Source organism: Diachasmimorpha longicaudata, unplaced genomic scaffold, assembly GCF_034640455.1.
Source record: "Diachasmimorpha longicaudata isolate KC_UGA_2023 unplaced genomic scaffold, iyDiaLong2 ctg00000159.1, whole genome shotgun sequence".
In the NCBI taxonomy this organism is placed as follows: domain Eukaryota; kingdom Metazoa; phylum Arthropoda; class Insecta; order Hymenoptera; family Braconidae; genus Diachasmimorpha; species Diachasmimorpha longicaudata.
This window is the reverse complement of record NW_026973963.1, coordinates 35,001-45,000: the sequence shown is the minus strand read 5'-3', so window position 1 is coordinate 45,000 and position 10,000 is coordinate 35,001. Positions and strand designations below refer to the sequence as shown.

Sequence of the window (10,000 nt, the reverse complement as noted above, 5' to 3'; positions counted from 1 at the left end):
CAAATGCCTCGTCATCTAATTAGTGACGCGCATGAATGGATTAACGACGATTCTCGCTGTCCCTACCTACTTCCCGCAGGGGGTGTAATGGCGGGTAAAACCGCCCTTACACACGGGGTGTGACGACCCCGCGGTCCCTGAGTCGAACTCGGTGCAGGGATTGGGATCCCCCTTTTGGGGGGTCTCAATAATTACACCTAGGGGGGTTGCGGGTGCAGGGTGAGTCCCTGTACCCATGGGGGGTTTCGGAGGGGGGGGGTCGCGAATTGGGTCGCGAGGGAGGGCGAAATCGGCCGGTGGAGGGGTGGTTCCACGTGGTGGAGGGGTGGGTCCACGTGGCGGAGGGCGAAATCGGCGGGTGGAGGGGCGCGAGACCTACTTACTGGTGGGTTCGGAGGGGGAGGGTCGCGGATTTGGTCACGGTGGGGTGGGCCGGACTTCGGGAAACGCGAGGGAGCGCGAAATCGGCTGGTGGAGGGGTGGTTCCTCGTGGTGGAGGGCGGGATCGGTTGGTGGACGGGTAATTCCACGCGTGGGTGGGGGTCCGGGGGGACTGGCTGCTTCGCAGTGCGAAGGGCATGGACGCTGCGGTTCTCGCAAGTAGTTCCAGCCACGCGTTAGTAGTCGGAACCTCCCGCAACGGTGGAGGCCGGCGAAAACGCGACGCCACACGTGGGGGTTTGGTCACTGGGTGGGTATCCCTCGGAAAAGGGACGGTTCGCGGGGTGGTGCGGGGGAGGGGGGACTGGCTGCTTCGCAGTGCGAAGGGCATGGACATTGCGGTTCTCGCAACTTGTTCCAGCCACGCGTTAGTAGTCGGAACCTCCCGCAACGGTGGAGGCCGGTGAAAACGCGACGCCACACGTGGGGGTTGGGTCAGGGGGAGTGGGTGGGTATCCCTCGGGAAAGGGACGGTTCGCGGGGTGGGTCGTCGGGTGGGATGGGTGGGTTCCCCCTTTCTGTGGGTCTGCTCCCTCTCTGCTCCTCTTTCGAGGGGAGTCGAGGCGGAGCACTCCTTCAGCGCCTCCACCGGGCCCCGATCCGAGCTCCCCAGCTCGGCGGGAACCGGAAGGCCCCCTCCCAGGGACGGCGCCCAGCGTCCCGAGCTACCCAGCTCGGTGCCGCGGGGAACCGCCCCCTCTAATCCTTAATCCTCTTATTTTCACTTTTGTTTTTACTTTTCAGCTTTTCAGCTCCTGCCTTTTGGCACGGCCGGCGACCGTCTCGTCAACAAACTTCAACCATGGCAGAGCATCTTTGCAAATTCATTCCGGAGGCTAAACTGCCCCCAATCGGATCTCCGGGGGGGCACAATGATGCGTCCGTCGTGCGGCGAAGTCTGCGCATCGCTTCCCAGCATGCCAGAGGACCAGCTACAGCGACTACATCGAGGGACCCAAGGAGGGTGGTGCCCTCAAGGGTTCGTAGTCGCCCGCCGTGCGCCGGGGTACTGCCCTCCCGACGAGGGAAAGGTTCCAGCCTTCGTGCTGTTCACGAGGACGTCGCAGCGGAAGAGGAGTTGACTGCGCAGCCGAGCCAGCCAACGCCTGGATCTTCAAGAACTTCGACCGGTGAGTCCACTCAATTATTAGGTAGGGTTCGCGAGTGCCAAGTTAGATTAAGTAGGATCGATAGTCATCGCGTCGCGACCGGAGGCTCACCGGTACCCCCCGTTCCAACAGGTCATCCTCCCCGGACCCCTGCGATCGAGGGACCGGGCGCGCAACGCGACGTTAGAATACTGCAATTGAACATGTCCCGCTCAATTGCAGTAACCGGGGAGGTCTTCCAGTTAATTCGCAAAGAGCGTCTGGACATATTGTTGCTCCAAGAGCCGTATGCCATTCGTGAGGCGAACACCTGGGCCATCCGCGGCCTAGGAGTCGGAATGCGTATTGCCGCGAGCTCAACGGAACGACCGTGGGCGGCCGTCGTTGCGTGCAACTCCATCGTGGAGATTGCTTACGTGTCCCAATTAAGTAATGCACATTGCGTTTGTGCTGAAGCCCGCGTCCCCGGTGGATCCTTCTTCGTCGTCTCCAGTTATTTTCAATACTCGGACGACATAGAAATCCACCTGAGGCAGCTTGAAAAGGTTCTCAGCTGTCTCAGGGGTCGCCGCGTTCTGGTGGCGGCCGATTCGAACGCCCAACACTCCCTTTGGAGCCCCAGGACCACTGACCGTGGTGTCCTCCTGGGTGAGCTCATCGAGTCTTTCGGTCTCCGCGTCGCGAATGATGCTAGGCAGGGCCCAACCTTCAGGAGTGCCGCAGGTACGTCGTTCATCGACGTCACACTGGCCACTCCTGGCATGTATAAATTCATACGTGCATGGAGGTTGGAGGACGAGTGGTCCACCGGTGACCACACGTCGGTTTTCTTTCGTTTAGCGATCCGGAGTTCCTCAAAGCGCGTCAATAACTCGGGAGTCGGCGAGGGCTCTACCATGCGGTTCAACGTTCGTCGGGCCGACTGGGAAAAGTTCGAGGCGACCCTCGATGAGGAGGCCCGTGAGAAACTCGTGGACCATCCGCTGGATTCTACAGCGGATGTTGAGAGAATGGCAGAAGTACTGGGTGACGTACTCACCAAAGCCTGCCAAGATTCGATGCCGCGCCGCAGACATTATCGTCGAGCGAATCCGTGGTGGACCGAGGAGCTGACCAGCAAACGCAAACTGGTCAGTCGTCTCCGAAACGGCTACCGAAGGGAGACTAACCCTGACGCGCGGAAAATTAAACAGAATAGGTATCGTGTAGTCCTGCGGTCGTATACCAGGCTACTTAGGACAACTAAAGAAAATAGCTGGCGCGGTTACATAACGACCGAAAGTAATGCGAATCCCTGGGGCTTCCATTATAAATACGCGGCTGATAAATTACGTGTAGGCACGGTACTCAGCACACTTAGAACCGCGAATGGCACGACACTTACAATGCGTGAGACTGCTGAGGTACTGTTGGACACACACGTACCTGACGATGACCCCAACGAAGACACACCCGAACAGACTGACATCCGTGAACGCGTGAGGAACTTAACGGTCCAGACAGAGGACGCACGAGACTTGACGGACGACCAACTTAAGGGTCTCGTCAAGACCCTTAAGAATGACAAAGCCCCAGGATGCGATTTAGTTGAAGTTAGGGTCCTGAAAGTCGCGGTCATGAGGATGCCTCACATCTTCACGCGACTCTTCAACGCCTGCCTTAAGCACGGCGTTTTCCCCACCGTTTGGAAAGTCGGCACACTTCGTGCTCTCCTCAAAGGAGTTCACAAGGATGTGTCCGACCCCAAATCCTACCGTCCCATTTGCCTCTTGTCGGTTGTCGGGAAATTTTTCGAAAGGGTCCTGCACGGGATCCTTACGGCGAAAGTCCTTACTGAGGACAAAATATCAGGACGTCAATATGGCTTCCTGCCTGGACGATCCACGGAAGACGCGATAGTAGAGTTGCGTGAATTAGTCGAGCGCGGTAACGACAAGAGGTACGTCATTGGACTCCTATTCGATATCTCAGGAGCCTTTGACAACGTGTGGTGGCCCCTAGTCCTCCAGTCTTTGGCGGATCGAGACTGCCCGAAGAATGTCTTTGAAGTGCTCCGGAGCTACTTCGACAATCGGACTGTCAAGATCGCCTGGAGCGACCAAGAGGTTTCCAAGCCGGCCACCCGGGGCTGTCCGCAAGGATCAGTCCTCGGCCCCGCTTGCTGGAATCTCATGTTCGATGCCCTCCTCAAGAGCATCGAGCAGAATTTTGGTGACATCGAAGTCGCCTACGCGGACGACCTTATCGCGGTCGTATCGGCCGACTCGCGTAAGGAAATAGAGAGGATAGGCCGAGCCGTCGCCGAACACATCGCGTCGTGGTGCGCGTCAGCGAAGCTCGAACTGTCGAGGAGCAAGACAGAGGCAATTGTCCTGTCATGCAACTCGCAGAAGAGAGCGCCGCTGGTGCGGTACAGGTGGGATCGGGCGCGAAGGACACGCCGACGCGTGAAACCGGTGCTGGATATCCGCCCACCCGAGATTAGGCTCTCCGGGGAGAAGGTTCAGTTTAAGGATAGCGTCAGGTACCTCGGGGTACATTTTAATAGGAACATGCGGGTCCGGACCCATACACGATACATCCAGGAAAAAGCCAGGGTCCTCTTCACTCGGCTATCGGCCCTAATGCACAAGCATTGGGGACTCCGATACCGATCGGTTAAGTTAGTATTTCAGGGCGTTTTTCAGGCTGTCGCGTCGTATGCAGCCCACGGGTGGGTGGACCGGTGCACACCGTACGACATGAAGAAACTCCGTACCGCGCAGAGGAGCGCGCTGCTGACAGTGACTGGCGCGTATAGGACGGCTTCACACGAAGCACTCTGCGCAGCGGCGGGGGTGCTTCCTGTGGACCTATTATTGAGGGAAAGAGCAGCGCGCTACCAAGCCAAGAAAGGCATTCCGGTCAGAATAGGAGATGTTGACATAGACCCCGCGAATCCGCGCGTTGGTAACAACGGCCGCCCGATCGAGGCCGTTGAGGAAATAAAAACAGAGATCCGAAATCTCTGGCGGAGTAGGTTCGAGCGGGCTTCAACAGGGAGGAACACCTTCGCGTTCTTCCCCGATACTGCGGCGCGCCTGGAAGCTAAGTGGGTCGAGTGCGACCACTGGGTCTCGCAGGTCCTGACAGGGCATGGGCAATTCCGGTCCTATCTTCACGACCGGGGCCTTGCCCAGTCACGCAACTGCGAGTGCGACCAGGCTGAAGACACAGTCCAGCATTTTATTATGGACTGTCCGATATATGCACCACAGCGGGAGTGCATCGCGGGAATAATCGGGAATCGCCCATGGCCCCAGGCGGCACAAGCGCTAGTGTCGTCCAGGGAGTCATTCGCCGTGTTCGCGGATTTTTGCAGGGAATGTATGTGGCTGAAATGCGTGGAAGCGTACGCGGAAATAAGAAGTCGCGGCGACGATGAGTGAACGAATGAATGGGACCAACCAGCTCTCGTTGTCGGAGACGAGAGTCGTGGGACAGGAACCCGGTAACCTTCTCCGGGTAACCCTGTCCCGGTTGGAGATATGAATGAGAATTAGATTCACCTCTTCTCTTTCTTCTCTTCTCTTTTCTTCCTCTTCTTCTTCTTCTATTCTATTTCTTTTATATCTTTTAATCCCAAAAACCCTTATCCACTTTTCACATTCTGGGTGTCAGGCTGACACCAAGGACCACCGCCCCGAGGTTCCCCGCGGGAGCCATGCCTGCGTCAGTCACTTGTGACCTGGCGCCGTCATGGTTGCAAAGTGTCCTTCGGCCATCTGAACCGGCCGACAGTATGGATTTTTCCAACCCCCCCCTTGGCAGTGGGTAATGGCCTAAGTGTTTGTTATTATGTAAATAGAGTAGATTAATAGGCCATGCGAGGTTTCCGAAAACCATAACCTGGCAAGGTTGTTTTCAAAATACCGCATTGAGTGTCCCTACCTACTTCCCGCAGGGGGTGTAATGGCGGATAAAACCGCCCTTACACACGGGGTGTGACGACCCCGCGGTCCCTGAGTCGAACTTGGTGTAAGGATTGGGATCCCCCTTTTGGGGGGTCTCAATAATTACACCTAGGGGGGTTGCGGGTGCAGGGTGAGTCCCTGTACCCATGGGGGGTTTCGGAGGGTGGGGGTCGCGAATTGGGTCGCGAGGGAGGGCGAAATCGCCCGGTGGAGGGGTGGTTCCACGTGGTGGAGGGGTGGGTCCACGTGGTGGAGGGCGAAATCGACGGGTGGAGGGGCGCGAGACCTACTTACTGGGGGGTTCGGAGGGGGAGGGTCGCGGATTTGGTCACGGTGGGTGGGCCGGACTTAGGGAGACGCGCGCGAGGGCGAAATCGGCTGGTGGAGGGGTGGTCCCACGGGGTGGAGGGCGGAATCGGTTGGTGGACGGGGAATTCCACGCGCGGGTGGGGGTTCGGGGGGACAGGCTGCTTCGCAGTGCGAAGGGCATGGACACTGCGGTTCTCGCAAGTGGTTCCAGCCACGCGTTAGTAGTCGGAACCTCCCGCAACGGTGGAGGCCGGCGAAAACGCGACGCCACACGTGGGGGTTGGGCCAGGGGGAGTGGGTGGGTATCCCTCGGAAAAGGGTCGGTTCGCGGGGTGGTGCGGGGGAGGGGGGACTGGCTGCTTCGCAGTGCGAAGGGCATGGACATTGCGGTTCTCGCAACTAGTTCCAGCCACGCGCTAGTAGTTGGAACCTCCCGCAACGGTGGAGGCCGGCGAAAACGCGACGCCACACGTGGGGCTGGGTCTCAGGGGGAGTGGGTGGGTATCCCTCGGGAAAGGGACGGTTCGCGGGGTGGGTCGTCGGGTGGGATCGGTGGGTTCCCCCTTTCTGTGGGTCTGCTCCCTCTCTGCTCCTCTTTCGAGGGGAGTCGGGGCGGAGCACTCCTTCAGCGCCTCCACCGGGCCCCGATCCGAGCTCCCCAGCTCGGCGGGAACCGGAAGGCCCCCTCCCAGGGACGGTGCTCAGCGTCCCGAGCTACCCAGCTCGGTGCCGCGGGGAACCGCCCCATCTAACACTTAATCCTCTTATTCATTCTTTTTCTTTTACTTTTCAGCCTTTCAGCTATTGCCTTTCGGCACGGCCGGCGACCGTCTCGTCCACTTCTAACCATGGCAGAGCATCTATTGAAAACAATTCCGGAGTCTAAGCTGCCCCCAATCGGATCTCCGGGGGGGCACAATGATGCGTCCGTCGTGCGGCGAAGTCTGCGCATCGCTTCCCAGCATGCCAGAGGAACAACACCAGCAGCGACTACATCGAGGGACCCAAGGAGGGTGGTGCCCTCAAGGGTTCGTAGTCGCCCGCCGTGCGCCGGGGTACTGCCCTCCCGACGAGGGAAAGGTTCCAGCCTTCGTGCTGTCCACGAGGACGTCGCAGAGGACGAAGGAGTGACTGCGCATCCGAGCCAGCCAACGCCGGGATCTTCAAGATCATCAACCGGTGAGTCCACTCATTTATTAGGTAGGGTTCGCGAGTGCCAAGTTAGTCTAAGTAGGATCGATAGCCATCGCGTCGCGACCGGAGGCTCACCGGTACCCCCCGTTCCAATAGGTCATCCTCCCCGGACCCCTGCGATCGAGGGACCGGGCGCGCAACGCGACGTTAGAATACTGCAATTGAACATGTCCCGCTCAATTGCAGTAACCGGGGAGGTCTTCCAGTTAATTCGCAAAGAGCGTCTGGACATATTGTTGCTCCAAGAGCCGTATGCCATTCGTGAGGCGAACACCTGGGCCATCCGCGGCCTAGGAGTCGGAATGCGTATTGCCGCGAGCTCAACGGAGCGACCGTGGGCGGCCGTCGTTGCGTGCAACTCCATCGTGGAGATTGCTTACGTGTCCCAATTAAGTAATGCACATTGCGTTTGTGCTGAAGCCCGCGTCCCCGGTGGATCCTTCTTCGTCGTCTCCAGTTATTTTCAATACTCGGACGACATAGAAATCCACCTGAGGCAGCTTGAAAAGGTTCTCAGCTGTCTCAGGGGTCGCCGCGTTCTGGTGGCGGCCGATTCAAACGCCCAACACTCCCTTTGGAGCCCCAGGACCACTGACCGTGGTGTCCTCCTGGGTGAGCTCATAGAGTCTTTCGGTCTCCGCGTCGCGAATGATGCTAGGCAGGGCCCAACCTTCAGGAGTGCCGCAGGTACGTCGTTCATCGACGTCACACTGGCCACCCCTGGCATGTATAAATTCATACGTGCATGGAGGTTGGAGGACGAGTGGTCCACCGGTGACCACACGTCGGTTTTCTTTCGTTTAGCAATCCGCAGTTCCTCACAGCGCGTCAATAACTTGGGAGTCGGCGAGGGCTCTACCATGCGGTTCAACGTTCGTCGGGCCGACTGGGAAAAGTTCGAGGCGACCCTCGATGAGGAGGCCCGTGAGAAACTCGTGGACCATCCGCTGGATTCTACAGCGGATGTTGAGAGAATGGCAGAAGTACTGGGTGACGTACTCACCAAAGCCTGCCAAGATTCGATGCCGCGCCGCAGACATTACCGTCGCGCGAATCCGTGGTGGACCGAGGAGCTGACCAGCAAACGCAAACTGGTCAGTCGTCTCCGAAACGGCTACCGAAGGGAGACTAACCCTGACGCGCGAAAAATTAAACAGAGTAGGTATCGTGTAGTCCTGCGATCGTATACCAGGCTACTTAGGACAACTAAAGAAAATAGCTGGCGCGGTTACATAACGACCGAAAGTAATGCGAATCCCTGGGGCTTCCATTATAAATACGCGGCTGATAAATTACGTGTAGGCACGGTACTCAGCACACTTAGAACCGCGAATGGCACGACACTTACAATGCGTGAGACTGCTGAGGTACTGTTGGACACACACGTACCTGACGATGACCCCAACGAAGACACACCCGAACAGACTGACATCCGTGAACGCGCGAGGAACTTAACGGTCCAGACAGAGGACGCACGAGACTTGACGGACGACCAACTTGAGGGTCTCGTAAAGACCCTTAAGAACGACAAAGCCCCAGGATGCGATTTAGTTGAAGTTAGGGTCCTAAAAGTCGCGGTCATGAGGATGCCTCACATCTTCACGCGACTCTTCAACGCCTGCCTTAAGCACGGCGTTTTCCCCACCGTTTGGAAAGTCGGCACACTTCGTGCTCTCCTCAAAGGAGTTCACAAGGATGTGTCCGACCCCAAATCCTACCGTCCCATTTGCCTCTTGTCGGTTGTCGGGAAATTTTTCGAAAAGGTCCTGCACGGGATCCTTATGGCGAAAGTCCTTACTGAGGACAAAATATCAGGACGTCAATATGGCTTTCTGCCTGGACGCTCCACGGAAGACGCGATAGTAGAGTTGCGTGAATTAGTCGAACGCGGTAACGACAAGAGGTACGTCATTGGACTCCTTTTCGATATTTCAGGAGCCTTTGACAACGTGTGGTGGCCCCTAGTCCTCCAGTCTTTGGCGGATCGAGACTGTCCGAAGAATGTCTTTGAAGTGCTCCGGAGCTACTTTGACAATCGGACCGTCAAGATCGCCTGGAGCGACCAAGAGGTTTCCAAGCCGGCCACCCGGGGCTGTCCACAAGGATCAGTCCTGGGCCCCGCTTGCTGGAATCTCATGTTCGATGCCCTCCTCAAGAGCATCGAGCAGAATTTTGGCGATATCGAAGTCGCCTACGCGGACGACCTTATCGCGGTCGTATCGGCCGACTCGCGTAAGGAAATAGAGAGGATAGGCCGAGCCGTCGCCGAACACATCGCGTCGTGGTGCGCGTCAGCGAAGCTCGAACTGTCGAGGAGCAAGACAGAGGCAATTGTCCTGTCATGCAACTCGCAGAAGAGAGCGCCGCTGGTGCGGTACAGGTGGGATCGGGCGCGAAGGACACGCCGACGCGTGAAACCGGTGTTGGATATCCGCCCACCCGAGATTAGGCTCGACGGGGAGAAAATTAAATTCAAGGAGAGCGTGAGGTACCTCGGGGTACATTTTAATAGAAACATGCGGGTCCGGACCCATACAAAATATATACAGGAAAAGGCTAGAGTCCTTTTCACTCGGCTATCGGCCCTAATGCACAAGCATTGGGGGCTCCGATACCGATCGGTTAAAGTCGTTTTTCAGGGCGTTTTTCAGGCTGTCGCGTCGTATGCAGCCCACGGGTGGGTGGACCGTTGCACACCGTACGACTGGAAGAAACTCGGTACCGCGCAAAGGAGCGCGCTGCTGACGGTGACTGGCGCGTATAGGACGGCTTCACACGAAGCACTCTGCGCAGCGGCGGGGGTGCTTCCTGTGGATCTATTATTGAGGGAAAGAGCAGCGCGCTACCAAGCCAAGAAAGGCATTGCGGTCAGAATAGGCGATGTAGAAATAGACCCCGCGAATCCGCGCGTTGATGACAACGGCCGCCCGATCGAGGCCGTCGAGGATATAAAGACAGAGATCCGGAATCTCTGGAGGGATAGGTTTGAGCGGG

General features: G+C 57.8%; 1 pseudogene; it reads left to right on the top strand.

The window, feature by feature from the left end:
* Positions 1–96, top strand: part of LOC135172099 (large subunit ribosomal RNA) — a 2,829-nt pseudogene extending 2,733 nt beyond the window's left edge.
* Positions 97–10,000: the final 9,904 nt, after the last annotated feature.